The 12,619-nt window shown below is 42.8% G+C and overlaps 1 pseudogene; it reads left to right on the top strand.

The window, feature by feature from the left end:
- The first annotated feature begins 7,587 nt into the window (after window positions 1–7,587).
- LOC149365929 (uncharacterized) lies at window positions 7,588–8,447 on the top strand (annotated as a pseudogene).
- Window positions 8,448–12,619: the final 4,172 nt, after the last annotated feature.

The raw sequence follows: 12,619 nt of genomic DNA, 5'->3' as shown, positions 1-12,619 counted from the left end.
GCGATAGTATGGGACCCGCATATGGAAACAGATATCCTGCAACTCGAGCGTGTGCAAAGGAAAGCTGTGCGGTTTATTTTTGGGAAATATAAAAGAAATGATTCGCCATCTATGCTAATGAAACAACACACCATACACGCCTTAGAATCCCGAAAGGAAAGTTAGTCGCCTAATCTTGCTTAATTACTGCCTACAAGGAAAAATAAAACCGAAGGTGCCTAAATGCGTCAAAGCGCATTGCACGAGGAGAACCAGACGCACGTAGGAACACTCACTGGCTCCAATTTGCGCCTGCACAAACACATTTAAAAATAGCTTCTTCCTCTGACCTGTTTCCGAGTGGAATGCATTGCATTCTCCTATTTTTCAATCAGGTAATATTCGAACAGCATTGGAACGTCACCTCCTTTTTTTCATAAGTTTTTAGTTTGTGTGAAGCTGCCTGTCTTTGTTTCTTTTTTTAATGTTTTTTCTCTGTTATTATATCTGTATATGATGATGATGATGATGATGATGAATTTTTATGGCGCAAGGGCATCTGTGGCCGAAGAACTCTATTGCACAAGTTTTCTTTCTTCTACTCTAGGTGGGGCCACTGGGGATCGAACACCGCACCTTCGGCATGCGAGGCGGATGCTCAATCACTAGGCCACCGCTGCGGTTTTATATCTGTTCATTCATTCATTCATTCATTCATTCATTCATTCATTCATTCATTCATTCATTCATTCATTCATTCATTCATTCATTCATTTGTTCTTCACAACATGACGTACACATTGTGAAAGGGGCCAAGACGGAAAGCCGTTCCTTTACGGCTTGGAAAAAATCTTTGTCCCCCTGGCATTGACGGCAACCAAGCAACACAATCCAGAAACAAATGTACAGAACAAATTACAATTTACGGGTCCTCTAGGAGTGTGTGATGAGAGGCTAGTTGGTAAGACATTCTGAAGACATAAAACTACGCAGGAGACAGGACACAGAAAAGAAGCAGACAGGACGAGCGTAGACTAACAACTGATTTATTGGACGAAAAAAACGACCTTCCTTCAAGAGCAACGCATGCACAACAAAACTTAACGCCCAAAGCAAAAGTACACAATCTAATCTAATCAACCCAAAAAGTCAAGTTCCTTCTGATACAGGTGAATTGATGCCTCGCTAAAACATTTTTCCGCACCGTATCTAGCAATTTGCCAGGCTTCAAAAATCTCGCGTGCCTTCCGGTCCTTCGCGCAGCCTATAATCTTCGTTTGCTTGAAAAGCGGCGTACAAAATACTTTTTTTTTTCTTGTCATTGATCTTACAAGACTGGCAGTGCCTTGCTAAATGCTGCCCACCGTGCTGGCTCAAAGAGTTATTGTGCTCCTGAAGGCGTTTATTAATGCAGCGCCCCGTCTGCCCTACATAAACGGAACCACAGCTGAATGGGATCTCGTAGATAACTCCCATCTTACAGGCTACAAACTTAGGTCCGTGGTTGACTCCGCACCCTACTTTCTTTTGCAGGTTATTATTAGTTAATCGGCATAAACGAGACAGTTTACATGGGGCAGAAAAGAACACGTTGACACCGAATTTCCCTCCCACCTTCTTCAAACCGTGCGAAGTCTTGTGCACATAAGGAAGGACTTCAAACTTCCTCCTCTCGCTTTCAGTGGAATAGTCTCATTTGTGGAATAGTCTTGATTATAACATTCAAATTTCACCTACACTTCATGCTTTTAAAAAACAATTAAAACATTTTCTACTAAGTTCAACCTAGTGTACATTCTTTAGTGCTTTGGTTTGTGTTTTTTTTGTTTTTTTTATTTTTTTTTTTCTAATTATACCATGTTTATTTGATGTTTTCACTAGTATCCAGTGCCTACTGCTGTAACATGCTTATTGCTATATAGTTGCCTTATTTTTTGCTGTCGTCTACATAATATGTAATAGCTTATAGTGGTCGGGACCCTTAAACAAATTTTGTTGGGTCCCTGAAGTTGTGTGTTTATATTTCATGTTTTATGCTAAATAAATACTTTCTTTCTTTCTAATAATAATAATAATAAAAAATGCACAAAAATATACAGAAACAAACAAAATTATAACTTGACATTTTTATGAATGATATGGCGACAAGCTCATGTCACGGTCGGGGAATAAAGACAGTTATAATTAAACAGTGGCGAAATATCTCTACAAGGTGTTTTGTTTATGAAATATGTGGTGTGTATTAGGGACATGCAAATTAATAAATGCAAATGCTTCTCAACTCTAGTTAAATTCAATTCAATTCAGTTTTATTTTTCAGAAAGATTCTGGCGGGTTTATAGGCAAAAAGCTGTTCCTGACAGCTTGACAAAGGCCTAGAAAACCACCAACGAGGCAGTAGGTTATGACCTGATGATCGAGAGTATTAAATAAAAACAAAATATGTTTTACACACAATTTCCGACTAGAAACATGGATAACAGCAAAGTAACAAAATATACTTTAACAAGAATTACATTTTAAAAGTTCACACCAGTTCTACAGCAAACAGTATTGACGAAGTATCGATTATAACTTCAAAGGAAATTTACACATAATGTTTTAGAAAATAGTTATGGGCCATACAAACATAAAAGACCTTAAGACTAAGCAATAAGTAGCCTGAACAAACTCTCCACTGAACAGTTAACTGGTAACATTTCGAAAAAAAAGAAAGGAAACACCTAATACACCCGATATCACCTACATTGTATAATTATAGCTAAAATGAGTACATTTGTGCACGTCTGATATCATTTGTAAAGAAAGGTGCAGCTATGTGGACAAGAATTGGTCAAGTAACTATTTCAATGTGGGATTTGTTATGTGTTTGTATTTATTTAGGATGACTGGAAGATTATGCTGAAGTGTTTGCACTTTATAATTTGTGCGTAAACGAGGTATGAACCATATATCAGTGTTCCGTGTATGAGTGTTTTTACTGAGTTCTAAACAGGCTAACGACGTAAGGAACTGCCTGAAAGAATCCATTGCTAAATAAAATGATCGCTGGACGCGAAACTCGTAAGCACGTTTGATGTTTATTGTAGGGCTGAAAATATTCTGTTGTTGACGACAGGAAATCTATATTGGCGATGTTACGAATATTTTTTTTTCTGCAATACGTATATCCTCTGGACATTTCTTTGTGATTTAGTCAACCAAACTAAATTGCAATAGTTGGTGTCGGAAGCACAGAAGGCATTGTAGACTTGTAGTTTTATTTTTGTTGGTAGAAATGAACGGCAACGTGATAATGCCCCTGCAACTGTTGAAATCTTTTTGCAGAGGTTATATATGTGAGAGTTCCACATAAGATGAGAACTAAATGTTATGCCAAGTATCTTGAGTTCTTCAACAATCTCAGTAATTTGGCCTTCACAGCGGATATTTTGTTCAATTGTCACTAACTTATTTTTGGCTCGAAAAATAACTGCTTTGGTTTTTGAGGGCTTGATTTTCAGCTTATTTGATCGAGACCGGAAGATTAATTGACCAAGAATGTTATTACCCTTTGATATAAGAGTATTAACATCACTGTCTGATAGCGAAATGCTACTGCCATCTGCGACGCAATAAATTTAGCCCCCCCCCCCCCCCCCCGCCAATATGGGCAATATTGTTTATATAGATAATGAAAAGCAATGGGCCCAAGATGCTACCTCGTGGTACACCAGTTAATACTGGTAAAGGTGAAGATTTATGTTTGCCAAGGTGAACACACCTAGTCCTATTTTTTAAGTGTGACCGAAGTAATTCAAGAGATTTACCACGAATGCCATAATGTGAGAGCTTACATATTAAAATGTTGTGATCAAGAGAATCGAAATCATTACTGTAGTCAATAAAGAGATCAAGTGTAAGGAGTTTTTGATCAATATTTTGCAGCACAAATCCTTTAAGTGATAGAAGTGGAGATTCGGTTGATCGTCCCTTTCGAAATCGAAACTGGTTTTCTGAGAACCAGTTACGCATGTCCAAAAACTTGGTTAATCGTACAGATATTATTTTTTCCAAACCGTATGAAAAAACAAGTATTGCAGGTATTGGTCTGTAGTTTCTCGCAGGATTGGATATTAACCTCCTGCAGGACCACGCGTGGTCTGCAGTATTACAAATAAATAAATAAATAAATAAATAAATAAATAAATAAATAAATAAATAAATAAATAAATAAATAAATAAATAAATAAATAAATAAATAAATAAATAAATAAATAAATAAATAAATAAATAAATAAATAAATAAATAACCCTCATTCTCAAGTTCCCAGCTGTGTTGCAGCCCCGTTAGAACGTCATTGGTTCTCTAAAGAAAAACAAATAAAAAACAAACTAGGCACGCTTCTGAGAGTTAGAAAAGCAACCGTAGACGTTGGTGGCTAAAAATGCGCCCACTCTTGTTGACTCCTTCGACATCGCTTGACCAATTATCCGAAGCGCGCATACCCCACCGTTCTTGGCCTCATAGTGCGTCTGGGTTGTCCTCCGTTCTTCTAGGTAAAGAGCCAGACACATGTACACAGCTTCTTCGTATTCGTAGACCTTGAGTTACGATATCATCGTGGCGTGTTCTTACTCCTCCGTCCTATCACCTGCTTTCATTAACCCCCCCCCCCCCCCCCCCCTTCCTCCTTCTTTCTTCCCAGTATATTTTCTTTACCCAATTCTATATATATATATATATGTGCATGTTCTCCAAGGAATCTGCAGTTCCAGGAATCCGAAGGGGCAGCGGAATTCAGCTGATTAGGAATAACGCAGTGTCGATCCTTTCTTATTTTTCCGGCTTTTCAGCTAACGGGACTCGGTTGGTAAGAATCCGCTTTAGGACTGTCCATCTCCGCACTACATATGCGCCGACGGGAAGCAGAACGTACGGACTTGGTGCTACCTGGTGTCCTGGAGCGGACGTGCGTCACTTCACGTGGTTCACGCGGCTACTTTGAAGCTGTTACGGTTCAGTGCTTAGTGCCATATGCCTCAGACAAATACTTCGCGTGATGCTCTTGCTGATATCTGCACAGACTTCGCGAGTGACACACGGGCTAGCCACACACAGTTTATGTATGTGCTTGCTTTTTCGGGCCATGCGAAACAGCAAAACAACTTTATTTAACGCCATTACTCTAACCTTTTGTGAAAAGGAGAATTAAGCTGCTCAGCTGGCTCTGGCTGGTGATCCGCATAGTCCGAATGAAGCTAAGCGCTCAGAAGGAAAGGGGAGGGTGCGTGAAATAGACAGAAGTTATGGTAGCATTACAGACATGCATACTAGAGAAGATTGATTGATAGATTAGTCGATCTAGGGATAGACGGATTCATCGATAGAGCTTGAGAATATATTCACATTGATGCCCCTTCCTTGACCAAGTCCTCCTTACTCCTTCATACTACTATACCTACTGGCGAACCAGCTCGTATTGGAGTCCTTCGCTCAATATTTGCTCGACGCCTGTATACGTTGGAAAGAAGTTTGCTTTTTATCCTTTTTCGCTGATTACATCGCGTGATGCCCGAGAAATTTGTGAGATGCAGGATTACCCATTGAGAAGTAAGCTCCCCCTCTATAGGCGAACGTCCATCGTTGAGCCTTTGCACTCCTTCCATGCGTGCGTTCACACAATATCCGCCAACGTCCGCTCCAGTTGCATCCATCCTTCCGCGGGTCGGTTGCAGAGAAGAAACAGTTTCCAGGTTCTGTCAGGAAGATGGAAGACTTCCACGTACTCGGACAAGGCGACGAAAACAGGCTTCGCGCGCCCCCGTTTTCTCAATTTGTTCCCTTATCCTTCTCTTTTTTTTTCTGTTTACCCCTCTCAATTCTCTATCTCGGTCTGTGGTCAAAAGAGGTCGCAGGCAATTAGAAGCTGCGCGCCGTGACTGCTTCATTCAGCGCTGGGCCAAGCAGGGTGTGTGTGCGAAGCGTAGGCATAGCATTTGCCCGAACCGATAAAACTTAATCAAGAAGACCAACATCTGGCGGCAGGCATGTTTCACGCTAGCAGCTGACTTGACCTGACACTGCTCCGGATTGCGGCATACCGGCTAGTCTGTCTTTCTTTCTTTCTTTCTTTCTTTCTTTCTTTCTTTCTTTCTTTCTTTCTTTCTTTCTTTCTTTCTTTCTTTCTTTCTTTCTTTCTTTCTTTCTTTCTTTCTTTCTTTCTTTCTTTCTTTCTTTCTTTCTTTCTTTCTTTCTTTCTTTCTTTCTTTCTTTCTTTCTTTCTCTTTCTTTCTTTCTTTCCTTCTTCCTTTCTTTCCTTCTTTCTTCCTTTCTTTCTTTCTTTCTTCCTTTCTTTCTTTTCCTTCCTTCCTTCCTTCCTTCCTTCCTTCCTTCCTTCCTTCATTTCTCTTTCTTCCTTCCTTTCTCTTTCTTCCTTCCTTTCTCTTTCTTGCTTTCTTTCTTTCTTTCTTTCTTTCTTTCTTTCTTTCTTTCTTTCTTTCTTTCTTTCTTTCTAGTTTAGTCCGTTTTCTTGGTGTTTCCGTCGCTATGTCTGGTCCTCTCGGAGCTCGCATTCTGCGTGCTCAGGAACCTCCCTGTTTCCCGAAAGCGCTAAATTTTTTCGTTACCCGCGTATTCTATAACAGGCGTCATTCACATACAAGACGCTATTCACGGAAAGGTTGGCTTTACTGCCCTTGCGTACACGCATAGTTCAACCCACGTTCCTTCTCGGCTAGTTCCGTGCAGTGGCCATTGAAGTATGAAGGGCATGCAAATCGGCGTCCCCTCTCGCATCATCAGAAGAAGTTTGGTTTGAAATTAGTATGACTTATTACTTTGTGCGGCGAAGCTTCCCGCTGCTGCACCGCGTGGGAACGATTAGAGCGACATTACGGGGACTCCAGCGCAAAAAAATTGGAAACTATAAGGCCAAGGCTTTAAAGGAGAACTCTTTGGGCCCACATGTCGCGGAGCTCCCCAGAGGGATCCGTTATGGACACCGGACGCTATGATTAGTCCGAAAATTTCGCCCTGGAATGACGGCATAGGCACTCAGACACACGAATTACTGGTTTTTGATGTTACTGAAAATGTGCGTGGTGCGGAACTAGGCTCACATTGGTAGTCAGAAATGTGATATCCGTCGCCACTCGTTTGGTGTAGACAATTACCGCTTGGTAAGCGCAAACTGTGCGAGGTAATGCAGCTCATAGATTCGATGGCTTGCGAAGAAAGAAGCAGGCACCCAGGGTGGGCTCGGTAGCTGTGTGTCAGCACAGACTACTAATCCTCTGCTTTTCGCAATGCAGGTGTTTACCCTCTCCCTGAAACTGCTTTTCGCCGCTCTACCGTCTGCCTCCTGTTCATCAGTGTCTACTGCCGCCGTGAAGTATCATGAAGAAGACTATTTTCATCCGCCTGCCCCATCACCATTGCTACCCCATCAACTGCCCTCATCGCCGCCAGAGTACGTCATCCTGGACCATCAGTGGCCAGCCCCATCGCCAGGAACATCAGCATCTGATAATTTTATCAGGCATATAAAGCCCATGCTGTCATCGCCGCCGCTCTGAGGGCTCAGTAGCTGTGTGTCAGCACAGACTACTAATCCTCTGCTTTTCGCAATGCAGGTTAGTAACAAGTTTTCCCTATTTGCTAAAAAAACCAGTGACTACTTTTTAATGCAGCTGCCGAGCCCTCAGTGCTGCTGTAGTATTGTTGCCGAGTGTTCACGTGTTCTCCGTTTTCTTTTACTATTGTCAGGCGATGTCGAATCTAACCCAGGCCCCGACCGTTACGATTGCATACTTTCTGAGCTCCAAAAACTAACTACCGGGCAAGCTACGTTAATTTCCGATCTACAGGACATTAAAGATCAACTAAACACTACCGAAACAACCTTGACCGACTTAAACAAGCGCATGGGCACCCTGGAATATCACACTACGCCACACTTTCTACTCTTCATTCTGAGATAGACGCCCTGAAAACTTTAAACACCAAACTTACCTGCAAGATCGACAAACTTGAAGCACGCATTGACGATGCAGAAAATCGCTCTCGCCATAACAACCTCATATTTCACAATATTCCTGACACTAACCCCACTGAAACGTATGCAGACTCGGAAGAAACAGTCATTCGTCATTGCTCCACTCAACTAGATTTTGCCATCGAACCCAATCTAATCGAGCGTGCTCACCGCCTCGGGCGCCACTCAACTGATCGCACTAGGCCAATCATCGTTAAATTCACCTCATCGAAAACTAAAGAAAGCATCCTTTCTTTAGGTACTAAGCTTAAAGGCACCAACTACAGTATTGGTGAAGACTTCTCTCTTCCCGTTCGTAACGCCCGCAAACATCTTGTAACCTTTGCCAAATCAGTATCCGATAAGTTCTCCTTGCGCTTCAAAACATTACATATTGGTTCCAAACGCTACATATTCGATGAATCATCACAAACAGTAAAAGAAGTGAAATAGCAACCATCTCAGCACCTATCGACAGATCATTCGAAGCATGCACAGCAAGAAGCACTTTCATTGTCAGCGATCTTTACTAACGTGCGGAGTTTCATTTCAAAGCGCGACATTATTTCCCATATTGTCACTTCATCTGCTAGCAACATACTAGTCTTGACGGAAACGTGGCTGAACAGTGACATTCCTGATAGTGAAGTCCTTGCTGACTTGCCTAATTTCAGTGTTTTTCGGAAAGATCGCCCAGATCGAAGGGGAGGGGGGGTACTGATTGCAACCGCTCGGGATCTATCATGCTCAGCTGTTCTCCTTTCATCAGATATAGAAATATTATGGGTTTTATGCCATGCTTCACCTAAATCAGTTGTGATTGGCGTTTGCTACAGGCCTCCTAGCTGCCCAGACTTCCCTCGAAAACTTCATAACGCATTAAATGAAATTAAAGCTAAGCACCCTAACACCTGCACTCTCCTATTCGGAGATTTAAATTTTCCGAGCATTGACTGGCATAATCTAACTGCTACAGGTAATAAGGATGCTAATGAATTTCTAGACGTCTGCCTTAATTTTAACCTCGTTCAAACTATATCCGAACCAACCCGTGTAGCTGTAGACTGCGCTAATATCCTGGACCTAATATTAACGGATAATCCTGAATGCGTTCATTCCATCACGTATCTACCAGGCGTCAGCGATCACCACGTCATACATGCCGGCTTCACGATTAAACCGTCCTTACGCGTAACTACTAAACGAACTATCCGACTGTACGATAAAGGAAACTACACAGCAATAAATAATGAACTTAGCGCATTTTTACCAGTATTTCAATCCAGCTTTCATCAAAGATCCATCCATGATAACTGGTCCTTGTTTAAGAGGAAAATCGAAGATTTGGTCGACAGGTTTATTCCAAACATAAATATACGAAATAACCCTCAAAGCCCATGGTTCACAAATACACTCAAACGTCTTGAAAATAAAAAGAAGCGTCTTTTTCGATCAGCCAAGTTGCTTCGTAGTCAGAACGCTTGGAACAAATATTATGCAGCCGAAAAAACTTATTTATCAAGTATTCGAGAAGCCAAACGCACTTTCTTTAACTCCGATCTGCCTAAAATGTTGTCAGCTAACCCCCGTAGGTTCTGGCAAGTCATTAACCCCCAGCACACACGCACTGTTTCCCTCACTGATGCTTCGGGTGCAACTGTCTCTGAAACTGAATGCGCCAACATGTTCAACACAGCCTTTTCATCCGTGTTTACTAATGAAACAGAGCCGACATTTCCTCCAAACCCCCCATTTATTCAAGATACTATGCCTCCTCTTATATTTTCTTCTGCAGGAACTTTGTCACTAATAGAAAACATTAAAATATCATCCTCTGCTGGAATTGACAATATCAACGCTAAAATACTGATTAATACCAAAGATATATGTTCATCTCTGTTGTGCTTGTTATTCGCTCAGTCACTCTTCGCAGGTCAACTGCCCATAGACTGGAAAAATGGGAAGGTCGTTCCAGTCTACAAATCAGGTAACAAGAACTCCCCGCTTAATTACCGTCCCATCTCTCTAACTAGTATTCCCTGCAAAATCATGGAACACGTCATCTATACCCACATCATGACATTCCTTGATTCGAATAACTTCTTCCATTCTGCTCAGCACGGGTTTCGCCGGGGTTACTCCTGCGAGACCCAACTTGCCACATTCATTCATGATCTGCATGCTAACCTTGATTCTAATCTACAGACTGATATCATTTTTCTAGATTTCGCCAAAGCCTTTGATAAAGTACCCCATAAACGCCTGCTGATAAAACTTTCTCGATTAAATTTGCACCCCCATATTTTGAAGTGGATCGAAGAATTTTTGACTAATCGTTCGCAGTTTGTCTCCGTTAACAATAAAAACTCCAACTCACTCTCAGTAACGTCGGGCGTCCCTCAGGGATCTGTGCTTGGCCCACTACTGGTTCTTATATACATTAATGATCTGCCTTCAAATGTAACATCTAACATACGCATGTTCGCTGACGACTGTGTACTTTATCGTGCTATTCTCACCACCGCTGACCAATCTTCTCTTCAAAATGATCTTAATGCCGTTCAGGAGTGGTGTAATAAATGGCTAATGGAACTTAACCCACGTAAGTGTAATCTTTTATCCATTAGCCGTCGCCGTAATCCTTTAACCTTCTCTTACGTAATATCTGAAGTTCCCGTACAACTAGTTCAATCGTACAAGTATCTAGGCATAACTATTTCTAGCGATCTTTCTTGGAGCCTGCATGTTACTAATATAATATCGTCAGCAAACAAGACATTAGGTTTCCTAAAGCGCCATCTTCATCATGCTCCCCATCATGTCAAGTTATTAGCTTACAAGTCATTAGTCAGGTCCAAACTAGAATTTGCGTCGCCCATCTGGAATCCTCATCAAGCATATCTCATCAATGCCCTCGAATCTGTGCAGAATCGCGCTGCTCGTTTCATTCATTCATCCTACTCTTATGACATCAGTATTTCGTCCTTAAAAACAGCATCCGGATTATCACCCTTATCGCTCCGGCGTCGCATTGCCAGCATGTCTTTATTTCACAAATTCTTCCACAGCCCTATGCACATCGCACCTTATATTCTTCCACCCGCACGCATATCTCACCGCACCAGCCATCACCTATACAAGTTTCCCGTCCACGATCACGCACCGTCACTTTTTCTAATTCCTTCTTTCCTCGTGCAGCCGCGGACTGGAACGGCCTTCCAAATAACGTTGCCATCATCACCTGCCCACGACTTTTCACTGATAATGTAGAAACTTTCCTGTCATTGTGAAATTTTGCTTTTATTCTTGCCACCCCTTATGTAACACCCCTTTTAAGGGGCCTCTAAGGTAATAAAATGAAATGAAAAATGAAATGAAGACGAAAAATGCGGATAAGCACGACGATATGGGAGCTTCTCCCTTCGTGCTTCTACCCTTAGTCCTGTATATGGATCAGCGAGCTTTACTTCGTGAGACAGCTCGGGTTCGAATCACCTCGAATTATTATTAAAGACGTTTCAGCGGCATGCTCAACATCATGCTTGACGTATGCTGACATCTTACACTGCACGGTTTCTTTGGCCGCATGGTTTTGTTTCTCGACCAACACTGTGAGCGAAGTCTGAGTGCGAAGCAGCGGCGAAAGCGACATAGAACGGTTCCTTCTCCAGAGCTTAAGCTTCCCACCACACTGCACGGAATTAGGGGCGCTCACTCCACTATCGGAGGCCAGAGTAGCAATAACGAGGAGGAGGTGAAGGAACACACCCCCACTAACAACGAACGACCAAGCGCAAAAAAAAAACAAACAAGCAAAACAAAAAAGTGTCATTGCGGCACTGCGGCTCAGAAGGATGACATTAGATGGCTACGTGGCACCGGCTCTTTTAACACACGATCCTGTTGTTTGCGTCTCGAACGGGACTGAGTGTCTTTCCGCGTAAGCTAGCACGCGCCAGAAAGAAAACAAAAAACAAAGCAATGCCACCGCAGCCGGTCAGCAAACGTTTCCTATAGGTCTCCCATCCTATTGTCGCGCAAGCTGGCATGAATGAATCCTGGAATCGCGTGCGCACTGCGGCAAAACCGAAGAAGCCCCTTTGAAGCGCTACCACTAAGCAGACCAGAGAGCTATTTTTTTTCCCCCACACCAGCGGCTTTCTTCAGCTCCTCGAAGCCGTTTCATTCGGCCCGTGTTTACCGGTCTGCGGCGAGGTCCGCAGCGTGGCGTGGCAGTTCGGGTTGGGAAGGCCGGTGAGCGAGTGGGTTGGTGAAAGCAGGAAGGTAGGATGGACGCGTTGATAAGGCTGGGAATTTATAGCGCCTCAGCGGCTAAAGGTCTGGACCGCATTCAACTCAAATTAGCAACGGAAGCCCGCGGTGTAAGCACAATCACGCACGCGCGCTCGCACGGAGAATCGCGTACGCCGCTTCTCCGCACGCTGTACGCACCGACGAGACGCGTTTCCCGAGAAAAAAGACCGCGCTAGCTTCCCAATCTTTTTCCTGTTAGCCTACGCCAGCGCCGCCGCGATAAACAAACGCCTCCGCCGCCGCAGTGTGACGTCGAACGGAGCAGACTCCTGTCCGCGCCGACTAGCCATTATTCTAGCTATGTCGGAGGT

This window comes from Amblyomma mixtum, chromosome 1 (genome assembly GCF_055824585.1).
Source record: "Amblyomma mixtum isolate Tamu chromosome 1, ASM5582458v1, whole genome shotgun sequence".
In the NCBI taxonomy this organism is placed as follows: domain Eukaryota; kingdom Metazoa; phylum Arthropoda; class Arachnida; order Ixodida; family Ixodidae; genus Amblyomma; species Amblyomma mixtum.
Note: the sequence above shows the minus strand (reverse complement) of the source record. Positions and strands in the feature narration are given on the sequence as shown.